At 43.5% G+C, this 18,186-nt stretch overlaps 1 protein-coding gene across 1 annotated transcript in view; it reads left to right on the top strand.

Moving 5' to 3' along the window:
- The first annotated feature begins 16,720 nt into the window (after positions 1-16,720).
- HYCC1 (hyccin PI4KA lipid kinase complex subunit 1) overlaps positions 16,721-18,186 on the top strand; it is a 44,284-nt gene continuing 42,818 nt past the window's right edge. The window contains exon 1 of the mRNA XM_058036482.1: positions 16,721-16,750. The gene's annotated coding sequence lies outside the window, so the exon portion shown is untranslated. The remainder of the gene's footprint in view (positions 16,751-18,186) is intronic.

Here is an 18,186-nt window from a genome sequence, read left to right as displayed (position 1 = left end):
AAAAAAAAACGAGAAGAAAAGATTGATCTCATTAAGAAAAGCTCTTAGCAGGGCACAAATGTAAATTTTTTAATAGCAACAAAAGAGGAAATGACAAAACTGCCTTCATAGTCCTGCTGAATTCTACCATTGTTTAAACGACCTCACAGCCTCTATGCCCCAACAATAGTTGTACATATTATAAACACAAATATAATGATATAAATATATATGATATAAATGATAGTTGTGTATATATATTTTTAAACAAATCGTATTTTTCCACTCCAAATGCTGTCTGGAAGAGGATGCCTTCAAGGAAACAATGTGTGAGTCATCCTCAGGAGACCTACAACTGAGGCACCTCCTTTGGAACAAGGCCATGTACATCCATCTAAAATATCCAATTATAAACAGTATTATGTTACTCACATAATTGCCCAACGGCCTTAGAAACAATCTGGTTTTTTTATGACAGTAAGAATTAATGTTGAGTTGTTGATGTTAAAAGCTAGAATAACATCACACGAAGATTAAAATGCCATTTCAGTGATAGTTTATTCTGGATTATGTTAAAAAGTGTTAGCCTGTGATCATTTAAGACTCATAAATTTTTTACTCCTTGTTAAAAACTTATTTGAATGTCTGGATGTAAAAAATACTTTTTGAGGGTTATTGTGGGAACCTTAGGGCAGATGAAGAACTCATCTGTGGACTTGGCAGGTAAGATAACACTCACAAAGTTGTGCAGATTGTTCTTTTTTTTTCTGTGTACATTTCTGTATTATGCAAATACTATTATAAAATAGATTTTCACAAATTCCCAGTGATACGTGGGCTTAATGCTTGCTGTCTGTCTCAAACCCTTGGCTCTAGTTTTGAGTTCTCCCACTCTGAATGGTATGGGAGAAGTAAAGCAAGAAAAGAAAGCTTTGAGAAGAGGTAAGTATATGCTAGAGCCTGTTAGTTGCAGGTGAGGGATAGAGGGTCTTACAAAATAGAAACAAGGGTACACCTTGCTCACAAGGAGAAAGAACCTTTTGTGTGACCTGATGCATCAGCTGAAGGGGTGTGGAACCCATCCTGCAGTCAGCAGGACCCTGCACAGTGGTTAAAGCTTTATTGTTATTCCTGTTGTTCCATCCTACTGCTGGAGTAGGCCTTGTTGGTCTCACATTCCTGGGCTAACAGGCCTGTGCCACATGGGGCTAGCACAAGAGTGAGCTGAACTTCATCCACTCTCCTGGGAATTGACAGTTCCCAGGGTGCATAAGGGCTCTAGAAGGAAACCCAGAAAACACTGGTTAGTTAGCAAAGTGAAGGCACTACACAGGCAATGACAGTTCTGTCATTTCAGCATTTACCTGAAGAAAATGAAATACCTAGCCCCTCCAACTCTTCTCTCTCCAGTCACTCATCAGGCTGAGGTTTTTGGAGGTTTTCCATAGGACAGAGGTGAGGGACCTTGAGAGCCTGGGAGTAGCCTGGACGCTGAATGACTGCTGGAGGAGTAGGGATCATTGGTGTTGATAATGCATGTGCTAGTGGGAGAAACTAGCTTTGAGAAATCATAACAACACTGATCTATTTGTCATGCTCATTTGACTGCACATTTGTTTTGTGGGTAGGAAGAAGCTGGTTTTGAAAGAAACAATTAATGGTGATTAAGAGAAGCTGCTCTGCAGTCAGTTGCTTTCTGGAGCAATCACGAGGGTGGCAGGATTGCCACATCTCTCTGAGTTCTCCAGTGACAGTGGTACCTCTATATTCCCCTGCCTGTAATATTTTATGCCTTTCCTTTTTAGTCTTCTTCCTCTTGGATTTTCTTGGACTTCTTAATTACCCCTATTCAGCACCTCTACCTGTAACTTTCCTTTCCTTTTGCCTGAACTGTCTTACAGCTTTTGTTCACAACTCTCTCACAATTCTCTCAAAAGTACAAACCAAGATTATGCAGCTTGGACATGCTGGACCTGATCCTTGGCACAGATAGCTGGGGGCTGACACAGGAGGTGACCAAGAGAGGGCTGAAAGACTCACTAGACAGGAGGTTATAGGATGCAGTAATCTGTCTGTATCCAAGCCCAGATGGTGCTGAGTACGTGCTGCACGGATGATGGCAATGGTATGGCAGCTTTCAGTAGTGTGTTATCCCTTTATAAAATCATCTAAAATTCAAGGAAATTAATAAAAGTCTTTATAAGTACGTAAAAGTCAGTGCCTGATACACACTGACCTACGATATCTCCCTTACTCTGTTGTGGCAGTGTGTTAGTGTCTCCCCGGTGCTACTGGGATATAATAGAGGCTTTACTGGTTTCCAGCAGGCAGTGAGCAGGGCTGTGACACAATCACTGACCCAGTTTTATCTGAAACAAACAATCCTTCTCTCTCCTCCCTGAAAACAATAAGATTGTTAGATCCAAGGCCAAATTCATGTTGTTGTGAACAGCTGCAAATCCACTGACGTCAGCAGAGCTGTATCCACTTAGCAAAACAGAGTCCAGCTCATGGTGGGTCTTTGGATGAATTTCAATTTAATTTCTACCTATCAAAAATTCTCCTCAGTTTTTCTTTAGATGGATATGTTTTTTCCTGTTCTGTGTAGTGCAGGATTGTGCTGTCAAGCAGCTGCTCTTATAAGCGATTCTTGCATTTCTCTACAAGGCAGATTGGAGTCTGGCTGGATGAGCTGGCTACATCATGGACAAGCATGAGATTTTTAGAGAAGAAATAACACTTCTGATCTCAATAGCCCAATAAACATGATATCCCAATGCAGGATCTATGGAGCATAGCACACAAGGGCAGGCACTGCATGGCCAGCAAGAAGCATGACTGTAATGTTCAAAGGGCTGCTCAAAATGGTCTTAATTTTACAAGTGGCAGTCACAGTGGCTTGATCTTGCCAAGTGTCTAAAACATTAGCCCCACTGACCCTGAGCTGCACTAATCTAGAGTGAAGCAGGGAACCAACACTGCAGGAGGTGGAGCTTCAGAGCAGTCACTGCTGATTGCAAGGACTAATTTTTTCTGTTTTCTTCAGAAGAAGGGAAACTCCAAATGGGAATGGAGAAAGTGCTGGAAGGGCATAATGATCTCCACTGGTTTCTGCACCAACCTCCAGAACAACACTGCTGTGTTTGAATCACAGTGGAGCAAGTGGTTTGACCTTTGGGACAAGAAATTACTTCCAATAGGCTGTGTCTACATTAGGTTAGATTAGATTGTGCTGATCCCATTCCCTAATCAGGGCAGCTGCTTGGGAGTTGCACTCCAGTTCTTCCCACTGAACTTTTATCTTTCTCAGGAATCTGTATTCTCAGTGTTGAAATGACAGATAAGTAAACAGGATTTTTCAGGGGAAATGAAAATATGGCTGCTTATAATTTCGTCAAAATGAGTTTTTGTACGGACATTTGTACAAGTAAGAAACCCTGGCAGAGCAAGAATGCTCACAGTTCTAACCTTCATTTAAGTGAAGTATTTCTAGATTACTCAGGAGGACTTTCTTCTGCTGACATGTGCATAACACAACATCAGCAACGAGGGTCCATTGATGATACTCTTTTTGCAGAGTCACATTTAGGCTGACCTTTGATCCAAGCAGTGTGAATGACAGCAGTTTGGGATGCTTACAATGGGTTACTGAAAAAAAATGAGGGTATGTAATAAAATTATTAGCACTGACATGCAGTGATGTGGTGGAAGATCCAGATCTGAATCACTGAGGGAAAACACTGCATGTACAGGATGGATTCTGAGCGTCCCATCTTCATCTTACTTACCCTGAGGCTGTGGGAAGAGCAAACAAAGAACATGTAATTGTTCCCACACAAGAACAGACAAGCCTACATTGAAAAGATAATGATAAAACTAGCAGGATTCAGGGACATGGCACGCAATCTCCAAGGAGAAACAAACTTCAGTCTGAGACCTTGAATATCAAAAGGAGTTGAAAGACTTATAAACCCTTTGAGAAGACACAGGAGGGGAAGATAACCTTTCAGAAATTCCCTGTGGAAACAAACTGAAGGAGAGAGATTGCAAAGAGAATTTAAAAATACCCAACTGTTGAGAGATGTTAGTTGTTTAGATTAAATAAGTAATTTTTAAATAGAATGAGTCAATTAGAGTTACAATGTTGTATGATTTAGTGTGCCATTTGCTTAGTTTTACTTTCTTAACATGAGTAACTGGATTTGCTGAAGCCTTAGGCCACAAGCTGTGAACTTTGACTGACATCTATTCTTTAGGAAAACAACAAAAAAAATTGTTTTCTTACTAATTTTCATAGTAGTTTGTACAGTGCTGTGTTTGGGATTCAGTATGAGAATAATATTGATATCACACTGGTGATTTCATTTTTGGTGAGCAGGTGCACAAAAGGCACAAACCAGAGGAGAAAGAGGATACAGTTGGCAGCAGAAGATGCAGCTGGAGGAAGTAAGAAGAGTTAATGGCCTGCCTGTGTGGAGATGAAGAAAGAATCCCATATGGTGTTAGAACACCCCAGCCCACAAATCACTATTGAACTGAAAAGTCCTGTGCAGGGCACATGAGGCATGGGTGCATAAATCATAAGGGTGTAATTACCCAGGGATGCCTTTGTTTGCAGTCCCTCTCTGGAGACACCCAGATTGAGCTGACTCTGCTGCTGTATCACTCTAATAAATTTTTTATTCTTAAAAAGTCCAAAGCCAAAACTCTGCTGCAGGAAACCTAGGGTTGAGAGTGAAGGAGAAGGAAACACAACCCAAGAATGAGTGTGTGTGTGCACAAGGAGTCAAAAGGGACCATCCATGGCTCACTGGATCTGCCCTCTGTAAAGGAGCTCCAGTCCTGTCAGTTGAAGTGTTGGGTCCTGTGTGTGCAGCTCCTTGAATGGTGTGAGAGTGCTCAGGCATTGTCCCTCAACACAGCCTCCCTGGCCAGGAGAACAGCCAGCCTGCCTGTGTTATTTTCAGGGTCCCCCGTGGCAGGAAGGCAATGATGAATCTGACTCCATGTTCTTAGAAGGCTAATTTATTATTTTATTATATTATATTTAATAAAAGAATGCTATACTAAAACTATACTAAAGAATAGAGAAAGGATATTTACAGAAGGCTTAACAAGACACTAACGAAAAACCTGTGACTCTCTCCAGAGTCCTGACACAGCTGGACCATGACTGGTCATTGTGTAAAAACAATTCATATGTTGGATAAACAATCTCCAACCATATTCCAAAGCAGCAAAACACAGGAGATGCAAATGAGATTGTATTATTTTCCTTTTTCTCTGAGTCTTCTCAGCTTCCCAGGAGAGAAATCCTGGCGAAGGGATTTTTCAGAAAATATGATGGTGACACCTGCCAGTTGTACATGTGGACAGTTTCACAGTTTTAGAGATATTTTTATCTTTCATATGTCAGTAATAGACCTGGATTTAATCTGGGCATTCATTGCCTCTGTCATTGGCACTGGAGAAAACAGAAGCACAGTCATGTGTGAAGGACTAAGATAGTTGAAACTGATAGTCTGGAAGTGCAGACAGGAGCCCAGCAGGAAGAAGAAGCATCATGATAATGCATCACACACACAAAAAAAGACGATAACTAAAGGCTTGGGATGTGGGAAGAAGCCTGCTCAGACTGGGGTCAGAGGTATTTATAGCAATGATAATAAGAAGAAAGAAAGAAAGAAAGAAAGAAAGAAAGAAAGAAAGAAAGAAAGAAAGAAAGAAAGAAAGAAAGAAAGAAAGAAAGAAAGAAAGAAAGAAAGAAAGAAAGAAAGAAAGAAAGAAAGAAAGAAAGAAAGAAAGAAAGAAAGAAAGAAAGAAAGAAAGAAAGAAAGAAAGAAAGAAAGAAAGAAAGAAAGAAAGAAAGAAAGAAAGAAAGAAAGAAAGAAAGAAAGAAAGAAATCTACATTCCTCCCTTTATGTCTTTTTCCTACTCCATATTTGTGATTTTACCTTTTGCCGTCTTCTCCTTTTTGATATGTATAATCCTCCTAAGGGTAGCATTTTATGAATGAGCCTGTTAGATGGTTGCATGTACTAGTAGTTCTTGTAACTATTCCTCCAGCTGTGTGGGTGATATCCTTCTAAGAAAATGCACTAGTGTTTCCTAGAAGTGTGATTTAACATTATTGCCTGTTAAGTGGAGTAGTTTGGAAAAGCCTTTTGTAAAATCTTTAGAAGTATCTTATATTTTTGGTAGAGGTATAGTATTTACTGGGGTTTTTTTCAGCTTGTGACAGGTTCCTAAGCTGCCAGGCACTGACAGCACATTCCCAGCCTGCCAACCCCAATACCTTTGGCAGTAGATGGCTGCTTTTAGCAGCAGTCGTCTGCTGCCAAATTACTTTGCCAATGTGTTTCTGATTTCCAGACAAGTTGAAGTGCAGGACAGGCGTGCTCAGGAAGTTTGATAGTGGGCACATCAGGATTCCTACCCATTTGTAGACCAAGCAACTGCTCAGCACATATCATACATGGTGCTGTCCCTTGCTGGCCTGCTGGTCACAGACACTGCTTCATCCCAGTTTATCCTGCATTATCTCACACTGCTGTCACTACCAAGATCTAATTTTGCCATTTGAAGCTTTCAGTGTCTCTTTAAGTATTGCCAAGTTTAAGAATCAGGGCCTTACTGTCAAAGACTCTTGTGATACTCTCGTCTCATTTTTTCTCTTCTTGCTTCCAGAAAAACAATTCCTTTGTGTAATTCTTCTGTCCTCACCTCTGATTGCTTAATGTTATTCTTCTGTCCTCACCTCTCACCATTATTTCAGTGATTTTTCTTCATGTGGAAAAAATGTTCTCATTTTGTATATAGCGATTTTTCTAAAGAAAAATCATTAATTTCAGACTACCCCCTCATCTGCAGGCACCCATTACTGTTTCTCTTCCTGCACAAGAAAAGCAATGGGAGCTCCAGGAGGCAAACTCTTTTGTTAATTAAAGATGTCTTTTACAGTGAATCTGTGTTTGTGCAGACTGATTTGCAAGTTTATTTAATCAGGAAGACTTGGGTTATTTATTTGCAAATTTATTTGATCAGGAATAGTTTTGTTTGCTTTGGTTTCACGGCAAAATCTGGCCTGTTGTGTGCACTCCTTTCCTGGGAAATTCCTCCATAAACCTACTCAGAAGCAAGAGCCAGAATCCACACACAGCCTCTCCATTCCAGACAGGCTGAGCCTGCAGACACCACCTGCTCTCACACAGCATTTGCCCCACATCATTATTCTCTGCTCCTGTCCATGGAAAAGGAACAGAACAGAGTGAACAAAAGGACAACAGAATGACTTGGCACAGGCCACCCCTCTTGCAGGTGGTGGACCTCTGGAGGCTGGAAGCAGGCAGCCAAGGTGCAGCCATAGTCTGGCAGTGGAATGGGCTTAAAGGAAAATAAGTGTGCTTCCCTGCAAAATTTTATTTTGAGAAAATGTCTACAATGAGTAGTGACTTCAGTTTCATTCAAACAAATTGCAGAAACTCATTTCCAACAAAAGAACTTAGACATGATGCTTCAGAAAACATATTCATTCTCCTTTTCAGTTATTCTCCTGAGTAACTCCTTTTCAGTTATTCTCCTGATAACTCCTTTTCAGTTATTGTGAAGATCTATTTGCATTTGCAAATATGAAGTGAAAATGTAGCAAGAATATACACTATTTCTTCTAGCCAACATCTGGTATTTTTATTGTGGAGAAAACAAAAAACCTCATATGCAAAGCATTGCATATATTTTCTTTTTAATTTATACTGTTTTGCATAACTGCTTTTTAATATCTCTTTTGTTTTAACAAACCTGTGCTTTAGGTTAGCATATCTTTGGAGTGCACAATAATACATATTATTTTACAGTTAATGCATATTTTAATCTTTCAAGAGATATTTAAGGAGTTTCTTTTCATATAATAATTTAAAATTATCTGGATGAGCCAGTTTTATTTACTCGTATTAGATGAGGTTTGAATTGTTTCTTCTAATCCTTTTTCCTCATGTGTCCCTGGAGGGAGTTGCAATTTAAAATACCTGGAACACAAACATTGTCATGTTGCTCTTCACACGTTTCATTACTGCAGCAGTTCCCAGTGAGTGAAATTACACCAACCCTGCTGATGTTAGAAGCCTTCACACGGGGACAGCAAAATCCTTGTTCAGCCCGATCGCCTCCAGTAGATGTCATCGTGGCAATGGAGAATAATGCCGGGGATACTGGGAACGAGATCTGCTTTGCCAAGGCAGCAAGAAAGCTTTGCAGTAATAGACTTTGTTTCTGTCAAAACAAGGTAATTCTCTCAAAGCTTTGCATTTATGGAGAGCTTTTCTTTTCTATAAAGAAAAACACGTTGAGTAGTAAAACACCAGGCCGTGGTCCATGGCAGTGGTGTCTATATGCTCTGAAGATGGTTGTAGGTACAGATGTATTTGGAAAGAAATGCATCTGCAATACTCAGTTTGTAGATTCTTTGATTTTTGGGGTTTTTTTTCCCCACAACTATACAGTTTTCTTGTGTGCATACAGTGACCTGTCCTGCTCAAAGCCATCATATCCTTTCTGTTCTACTTCCTCCCTCCCTGCCCTAATCCTCTAGAAATAATTTCTCCAAAGGAAAACCCAGACCCTCCTATTTCATTTTTACCCCAGTTGAATCTTTCCACACCCGTCACCACCTGAGCTGCTGGGTGCCCAGCCAGCTGTAAGGTTTGTAGCTGCCTCAGTGGGTTGTTGAGCAGGGAGTAAATCCACAACCCTGTATTACTACCAGGTATAATTTTAATGTCTCCAACAGAGAGCAAATCCCCAGAAAAGCCAAGAGACAAGTCAGTCACTGGTGGGCTTACCTGCACAAGGGCTGCAAGGCTCCAATGTACACATCTATATAATTTGAAAAACATATTGAACACATATGGAATTACTGAAAATATGTTAACTATTGTTCAATAGCTGATCTGATTTTCTCACAAAGGTCATGAAGTTCAGGATTAGACCCCTTTCTCCACCTTGGAAGTCCCAACAGTTTTGTTTGAACGTGTGATATGTATTTAGTGATGTTGTCCCTTTCTAATTTTAGCCACTGCTATGTCTGTGTTCTTCATGACAGACTGACAATATGTAAGATGTCATCAGATAAAATAGAGCACAAGCTGAGCTGAGTGAAACAAGCTGCTGAGCTGAAATGTGACTTTCTAAAAATCAACAGGGTGCAGCTATATCAAATAATAAGTACATAATTTGAATGGTCTCTTTTGTCTAGATAATAGCCCTCTGAATAATGAGGTTTTAGTTCGTAAAATGGCAGGCTTTGGGGAAGCAGAAAGCAAGAAAGCAGAGCACTAAAGGCCTGAATAACTTAAGAGTCTGCTTCTCCTCCTTACTCCAGTCTTTGAGACTGAAGCAAGTCTCTGTGACTAACATAAGTTCTAGGGGAAATGGCCAGATAGCTAAAACAAATTTGTGACCTCTCAACACTAAGAGGAAAGCAATTCTTATTGGCAAGATTTTTGTCATTGTTCACATTCTTAAAAAAAATGTTGGCTGGAATTTTGTCCTTGACCAAGTGGAAAGGCTCTCTGCTGGCAGGAGAACAATGTATTTAATAAAAACAAAGCAACTGATGCTTTTGACAGAACAAGAACAGACATCTGTCTGGCTGTTCTGAGTAAGCAAAAATAGCAGAAAAGCCTCATAAGGGTCTATTAAAATAAATGGGGTAATGAAAGGGTAGCAAAGAATGCACTTGTTTATAAGTTATCACCTCATCTGGGCACTGTCAAAGAACATGGGAAAAAAAGTATCTCTTTAATCCTCAGGAAATGTAGGATGTTGTATTATAAAAGTTAACAGTGAAAGCAAACTGTAAAAAACCCCTACAGTAACATTTTAAGAACTGTGAAGATATAGCTATTAACTATAAAAACAGGAGACAAATTTAGCTATAATCTGTCAGAAAAGGCAACAAAAATAATGACCTAGCTCATGTTCACCTTGGATTTTGCTTCAAATATTTGAGATATTTTTTAGATATATTGTCCTATTTAAGAATATTTATGTTCCCATTAGCAGTGTTCTCATATTTTTTCTAAAAGCATTTTATAGCACTGTAATTTAATTTCACTTAAATCTTAAAATATTCAGTCTCTAACTCACTGCTTTGAGAGGAGAGAATAAGCATCACAGATAAAAGCCTGGAAGCTCTGGAAGGTAATAATAAAGAGACATCACTCAATTCTCTGTATCTCTCTCTGAGCAGGGTCAAATATGCCCAAACTCTTCTTAAAAATCTGAGCTGATGGTAATTCCACGTTTTTCTCCCGGGATGAGTAGCTGCAGTGCTATCAGTACAGTTAGATCAGGAGTACAGGAAATATGGAGACAAACTTTTTACTAAGGCCTGTAGCGATAGGGCAAAGCATTAGGGTTTACAGTAAAAGAGTGTGATTGAGACTAGATGTAAGGAAGAAATTACTTACAATGAGGGTGGTTAAGCCCTGGAACTGATTGCCCAGAGAGGTGGTGGACATCCCATCCCTGGAGACATTCAGGGTCAGGTTGGATGGAACTATGAGCACCCTGATCTAGATGCAGATGTCCCTGCTGGCTGCAGGGCTGTTGGACAAGATGACCTTTAAAGGTCCCTTCCAATCCAAACTGTTCTATGATTCTATGATTTCCTAATTCCAACCTTCTGTCTCCCTCGCAGCTTAGCTTGCAATTTGTCATCCTATCTGCTTTAAAATAAACATTAATCTCTCTCAGGATTATGAAACTTAGTAATGTAATTGAAGCCTTAACTTTTCCGGGGGGAATTGCTTGAAATGCGAGTCTCTAAGCCAGGGCTGGTTCTTGTACACTGGGAGAGCTACAGCTGAGAGCAGGATGTGGCCATGGCCGTGGCCACGGGTCAGACCAAAAAGATGCTTCTGTGCAGACACACTGATGCTGCTTTTCAGGGCTGCTTTCACAGTTCTGTGTGGAGCCAAACACAGTACATGGCCTGAGGACTTCCTAACACTGGCTGGGTGCCAGGGTGTCCAGGCTGCTCCTCTGGGTTAGCAGAGGACCCATGAACTCTGCAGGCTTGGCTCTAGCACCCTAACTTTGGGGCTAACGGGCTTACATCAGAAGGGAGAGCTTCCTACATAAAAACGTGTGCGTGTATTTCCAACTCTTGAGATTCAAAGGCACAGCTGACAAGCGTGACCCAAGAGCCCCAAGAGGAAGCAGTGAAATGTCAGCTGGTAGCTCGGAGCACAGCCGCAGCCCCTGCATGAGCTCAGCAGGCCGGGAGGAAGTGGCGAGCGCGGCCGGGCAGCCTCGCACACCGCCGGCAAGGCCCGGGGCCCGGCTGGGCCGCTCCCTGCCCACACCCCACGGCTGCAAGGCTCTCTCGAAAGGAACATGCCGCTCCTGGCCTGCCCCTGTGTCTGACCGCCCCTGTAAACCGAGCTGCTAATTTTCTGTAGTCCAGCAGCAAGATAATAAATACACGCATTCAGAGTACTGCCAACGTGCCCAGGCACACGGGGCGGGAGAGGAATTTTCTGTAGGAGTAACAATTAGCAAGCACCTGAAGTACCATGAGAACTCAAACATCCCTGAGTTGCTTTGCAGCATTTTTCCTCTTGTGTCTCACAGCATCCTCACCAGCCCTCCCTGTTCCTCCTTGTGTGTACAGCGAGGAGCAGACCCCAGTCAGGCTCTACAAACAGTTGTGGTTTGGGAGAGGAAAGCCAGCTCAGCCGTGATAATTAGGATAACTGTGATACTTTAATTGAGCTGCTAATACCAAGGCAGAGGTGTTGCAGAGAAGACCTATGGGTAGCAGCTTTTCTCTCAGTCCTTCGCTGAGCAGGAAGGACTGCGGTGCTGAGTGCGTGGGCAGTGTGCCACAGGACTCACAGGAGGTGAGTCCTCTTATCTCTTCCTTCTAGCTTCCCCCTCCCAAAGACAGCCTCTCCTGCTGTCAGTTCTCTCTGTGTTTGACTGTACTTCTCATAACAGCAATCTCCACATTGCTCCTCTCTTCCCCTCCCTTACCTTGAGGGCTCATTTCTAAAAGTTTGGACCTCGCAGGTTTTGATGCAATCCTTGTGCCTTTCCACTCAAACAATTAGTCTTGTGAACTGCTGTGCTTAAAAACCTACATACATGCTTTTAACCTCTGCATTTTAAGTGTGAGGAAGAAAAAGTAATGGATATCCTAGCTCTGGTGTAGTGAGGATAGTCTATATATTGTTTATGTTTATGTTGATTTGGTTGCTATGTTTTTAAATGTTGCCTTATGTTAGTGGTATAGTAAGAAAAAGCTTTTTCTGTTATCAAATCCTTTTAGTATTTTCTTCTCAAAATTTAATAAAAATCAGAATCTATTATGTTGCATTTTCAGGTATTGAAAGTATATTCTCTTAGTGCAAAATATTGGTATGGAACATACTGTTTAGATAACTGACCTTCAACAGCAAGACAGACGCAGTTTTAAATTTGAGTTACGTGAATTTAAACTTTTGGAAAGCCTTTGCCTAGTACAATAAATTACCTCTTTTGGTTTTGATTCTACTGTAGTGGTTTTGTGATAAATATTTATTTGCAATATTAGCAAATCAAGCCATAGTAGCGTTGTGGCTGTGCGTAAGCTTTGTCACGAAAAGCGAAGTAAGGAGAGCTCCAAGCTAGTAAGAAGTGTCAGATAAAAGCTATCTTTATTTAGAATGCATAAAACTTACCATAAATTATAAGTTCAGGATACTTCCTTATAGTTCTATGCTACTGTGTGATTTTTATTTTTAATTTGAAGTTCTAAAAAAAGGACTTTATTCAAAAAATTGACCAGCAAAAAGGTTATAGAATCCTTCCTTCTCAAACAGTTTCCTTTAAAATGTTTTGTGATAATATGAGAAATCTGCGACTGTGAGATATTCAGTGTTTCAGAATCAAACAGATGTTAGCTAGTGATTTTTCACTTTCTGGAAAGATCTGGTAAAGAGCTTTCTGCTAGAGCAATTTTCTGTCAAAACATGGATTTGATAAAATGTAACATTTTGTAGGAAGATATTGATTTCTTTTATGCTTTCAAGAGAAAGCTATAGAAACATTTTATTTATGGTTGAAACAAGAGTATAAAGAAGAAAACCATAAGTCAAAACTGAACATCTGACTTTGTGAAAATATCATAGCCAGTGGTTTCAGAGGCCCTAAAATAAAAATTTCAGAATTTGTGGGGATTTTTTACAAAAAGTGCTGCTATCCTATTTCTATTAGAAGGGGAAATTCAGAGTATCTGTTTTTGCTTCCTAGTTCAGCATGATTTTCTGACTTTTTTTCTCCCTGACTTTTTACATGCTTTGGTTACTGAAACTGTTTTCATGAAGAATGCCAGACCAGGAATCTCCAGAGCCTTCTGCATTTGATACAAAGCTCTTGGACCTCTGCTGATGTGAAGAATGACTTGATGCTTCCTTGTAGAACCCAATTAGGGGATTTAATCAAAGGCTCGGTAGGAATGCAGTGTGAGTTCTGGGCATCTTTGAAAATCTTAGCTGAATTTCTAATCAGGAGCGCTGACTGCTCTTAATTCTGCAGCGAGTGTTGCTCCATCCTAACCACAACGGAAGGGCTGCTCCACAGTGGTGCTCCCATCCATGGAGCAGCCTGTGCTGTTACTGTGGTCACAGCCAGCCTGGCCTAGGCTGCCACTGGGACACAGGACCAAGCAATTGTCCCTTCTGGAATTCTGCTTCTCTCCCTAAACATGCCCTTCTTGGTGTCCCATAGGCTACAGATCTGATCTGAGATCAGATGACTGGAAATCCCTGATATTTTATTCCCAGGGTCCAGATGCATTATGCTTTAAAAATGGTCTCTGTGTTGAATTGAGCTTTAAGAACATGGTCATATGACAGAGATTAAGGTTGTTAAGTATTTATTTATCAAGGATTTCTATTTTTAAAGAAGCTTACAACTCCATTATATATCTAAATATAAGAACTTGTAATGAATAGGCAGAGATTGAAAATTATGAAGCAGGCAGAAGCTCTAGGTTCCAAATTATATTTCTGAGAAATGAGAATGTTTTATGAAATCTGAAGACATCTTTTTCCTGGAAATACTGTTTGTGAAAGAGCACGGAGCAGTCCTGACTTCTGTGAAAGTGGAACAAAACTTCTGATTCTACGTGGCCTTCCTCTGAGAGGGCAGTTGGAAATGGATTGCTAATGGCAAAAACTCTGCCCTAAATATCAGACCAAACTGCAGTAAGTGACATGTACATCTCTGCACAAAAATCTAAACACATTAAAACCAAAATTTATTGCATAATTTTTGTGCATCCAGAATATTTAAGGCTAATGTGCTAAGAATGACTAAAACACTAAAATAATTTAGGAGTTAAAAAAAAAAAAACTGTGGAAGCAATGTAAGCTGAACTATTTTCTTTTGCTAATGTGACCTAACCTTGAAAGACAGTTATCTAGTTATCTGCTGCATGAAAATAATTTGCCTGCCTTTTGTTTGCAGATGATTCATTAGTTTTGATAATCTTTAGTGGTATAACACATTAATAACAGTAAAATTAATAACTAATGATAGTGTGATCTCAGTTCTTCTGTTTGCAATTATCAGGGTCACTTGGTATGTCACAAGCCACATCAGTAGGCAGTCTCCCTCCTGACACTGGGTCTGGGCATGCAGGCTGACAAACTCCTCCTGCACTGCTGCATCTCTGCTTCCACTGCTTGTTCTTTGGTCCTCTCAGAACTGCAGGACCAGCAGTAAACTGATCAGGAGACAGAATTGTGTTTGAAAATACTTGGATTTTTCTACTTGGTTCTCTTCTCTTGGCCTTTTTTTGTAGCTACTGGGTCCCAAAATCCAGGAGGGTCTCAGGAATAGCTACAGGCAGCAGGTGGGAAAGGCACTGTGATGGAGGCTGTGTATGCCTGCAGTGCTGTTGGCAGAAAGAGTGATGGGAGTGCAGAGAAAGTCAGTCAGGTAAAGAGCTTTTAAAAACCAAAACCCCCAAACTGTTAAGTATTCTGACTGTGACACAGATGTGTATTATTTCAAAGGTAGAAGTTTATTATCTCCCTTTAAAAGTTCTATTTAGGTGTTCCTAAGATCATGGCATTTAACTGTCTCTCTTCATCCTAGTGAAATAATAAAGCTTTTATAAACCTTTGTTGGAATTAATATCTATCTTGTCAGGAAAACAGACCTATTTTATCCAGTGTCATAGAAACTGATGACAGAATGAATTTAGACCATAACACAGTGGGAGTATTCTAAAGACAAATGCCTTAGTAAGACATTTATATTCTAAAAGCAATTTGTATGTATTATGGTTTATATTATTCAAGGTCCTTGAAAATAACACATATTTTATTGTCAACAAATTAGTGTAGTGTATACCTATGGAAATGAATGGTACAATAGCACAAGTCTAGAAACAGCTCAGACAGAATGGTACTGATGTATGTCCCTATGCAGGATGGCCAAGAAAGAAGAAGTGCATTGAACCTGGTATTTTCTCAGGTTCAAGGCTCCAGAGAAGTCAATAAACTTGTGTGTGAACACATTATCTACCTCTACAGAGTAACCGAGGAAATTAACATGTGCCAGGCATAGAGGACCATGGCTTTTAAATGAGTATTCATATGGGACAGCACTTTGTGACAGTGTTGGTGGCGTTAATTCAGGCTCTGCCATTATATGATATTTGACACAGATCAAATCACAGCCTCCTTGCCTTGATTTCACCACACAGCAATTAGACTACTGATTAACTTAATCTTTATTAATCCAGTGGTTTACCAGAAGTGCGTGCTTCTGAGGAATAAAACTTACATCCTGAAAGCATACTTAAAAAGAAACTCTGGTGGTAACAAAAAATGTAAAAATAAAAATTAGCTATTTGTGGGACATGCAGTTTTATTTCAAGATTGTTCTTCAGAACAGTCCAAGCATGTCAGTAGAAAAAAAAAGGGAGGGAAAAAAAGTACTTGTATTTGGAAAGGCCTTGGAGTGCTGTGGAATGAGAATTGCCCACAATTGCTTCACTTGAGGAAGGCTGGTAAGAATCCAGTATCTAAATAATGATTAAGACACGCCTGAGGAAAATTAAGAGGCATTCAGTTCCGCGTCATTCCCATGGGGGTGCCTGTAGGCATCTCCGGCCGAGGTACCTTTGTTGGGCTGGGGCACTGCCAGACCTGCCTGCCTCCGGGTCTGTCTTTATTTCCAAGTGACAGGCCGGGGGACGTGTGACTCGGGACAGCGGCAGAGCACTCGCAGCTCCGGTGCTGCTCTCTCGAGCCCGTCCCAAGCGCTGCCGCCCGTCTTGTCCCGAGCCCCGCTGCCACCCACGCTCGCAGGGCAGTTTCGGGAGCGGGCGCTGCCCCGAAGGGCGCATCTCCCCGCGGGGCACGACCCTGCCCGGCGCTCCGGACTCCGCCTGAGCTTCCCCCAGGGCCAGACTCCCGCCCCGGCCGCGGCACGGAGCCCGCGACCGGTCCGGTTTCCGTGCCCGCCCCGGGACGCCCTCACGGCGCGCCCCCCGCTCCCGCCCGGCCTCGGAGCGGGCCGGCCCCGCCCCTCGGGGAGCGGGGCGCGCGCACGGCCCGCTCTGCCGCGCCATTGGCTGGCGTGACCGCGCTGCGCGCTCCGGTTGGCTGCGGCCGCCGCCAGGCAGCGGCGGGGCCGGGCGGGGTCCGCCCGCCGCTGCCGCTCCCGGCGGGAGGGTGAGTTTGAGTCGCGGCCGCGGCGGAGCCGCCGGGCGGGAGGGTGAGTCCGCTTCCCGGTCGCTCCCGCGGGGACAACTTTTTTTCCCGCGCGGGGCTGGCGCATCCCGATGGGGCGGCCGCGGCCGTCGGGCAACTCGCGGCCGCCCGAGCGGAGCCCCCCCAGGCTGCGGGTCCCGCGCCCCACCCTGGGGCAGCCGGCGGCGCGCGGCTGGGGCGGCCGTGGCTCGCCGGGGCGGCGGGGGGTGCAGGGCGCGGGCAGGAGGCCGGGAGGGGGCGGCGGAGTTGCCGGGGGCAGGGCCGGTGCCCGGGGGCGATGGAGGGGCAGGGCGGCACCCTGCCCCCGGTGCCGGGCTGCGGGGCGGCGCTCCGGGCACCGGCTGCGGCTTCCCCCGGTCCCGCGGGTCCTCCCGGCGCCCCGCCGGCATCCCGGCCGCGCCTGGCCGCCCGCTCGCCGCGCACCGCCCGCACCCGGTCCGGCCGCGGCGGGGCACGGCGGGCATCGCCGGGGCGTCTGGGGGCCGGCGGGGCAGCGGCGCCTTGTGCCGCCGGGAGAAGGCGGCGGGGGCTGCGGGAGAGACAAAGGAGCTGCTCCCGCCGCGTCCCCGGAGCGGGGCGGGCAGCGCGGTGCCTGGCAGCGGGCTCGGTGCCGCCGCGGACCCTCGGGGGGAGGCTGGGGCAGAGTTGGGCGGCGTGCTGAGGAACAGCTCCGTGCTGCGGAGCCGTCCCGGGCTGCGTTCGGCGGTGCCGCCGCTTGCGGTGTGCCCGCCGCGGGGATGCGGGAGGCGGCAGCAACAGTTCGAGCCGCGGAGTTGGAACCCGGGCGGGCAGCGCCGCGGATGCAGGGCTGGTGCCTCCGCGGGCTTCGTGTTTCCATTGGAGCACGTTCGATTGAAGTGGCCTTCCGTGTGCTTGGTGTGTCAGAGGTAGGGGTGGAAGCAGAGATAGTGCCCCTGGATTTGTCTTGTCCCATGTAATCCCGACAGCCATCACGTTTGTTTCCCGTCCAATTGAATTCTAGCTCTCTGCCGAAAAAGCTCCCCAGCCTTAGGTTCGCAGGGAGCGGATTTGTGTACTTGAAGATTATCAAGTCCTGCTAGGATGGACCTTTTAGGAGTTTTAACATACACTGCCAGTGTGTGAGGAAATGACTGTAGATGAGCCAAATATTAAAACTTCTACTACATGGTTGGTGTTAGGGTCCTTAGCTGCAAATTCAGATTTAGTGGCATTTTTTAAGGCAAGCTGAGCAAATTGCGCTGCAAGGAGGCAAGAAGCAGTATTATGAAGCAAAGCATAGAGTGACATTGGTGACTGCATTTTGTGGTATCTGAAAGGCTTTTCTGCAGTTTTCCCCTCCAATGACGGACTTACAGGCTACAGTGGTTTTTCAGAAGTTTGTGTTTTCCACAATATCATTGAAAGGTTGGGGTTAGAAGGGACCTTAAAGATCATATAGTTTCATGCCTCTAATGGCGT

Source organism: Melospiza georgiana, chromosome 1 (genome assembly GCF_028018845.1).
Source record: "Melospiza georgiana isolate bMelGeo1 chromosome 1, bMelGeo1.pri, whole genome shotgun sequence".
NCBI classification, from domain to species: Eukaryota; Metazoa; Chordata; class Aves; order Passeriformes; family Passerellidae; genus Melospiza; species Melospiza georgiana.
This window is presented reverse-complemented; position numbering and strand designations above follow the sequence as displayed.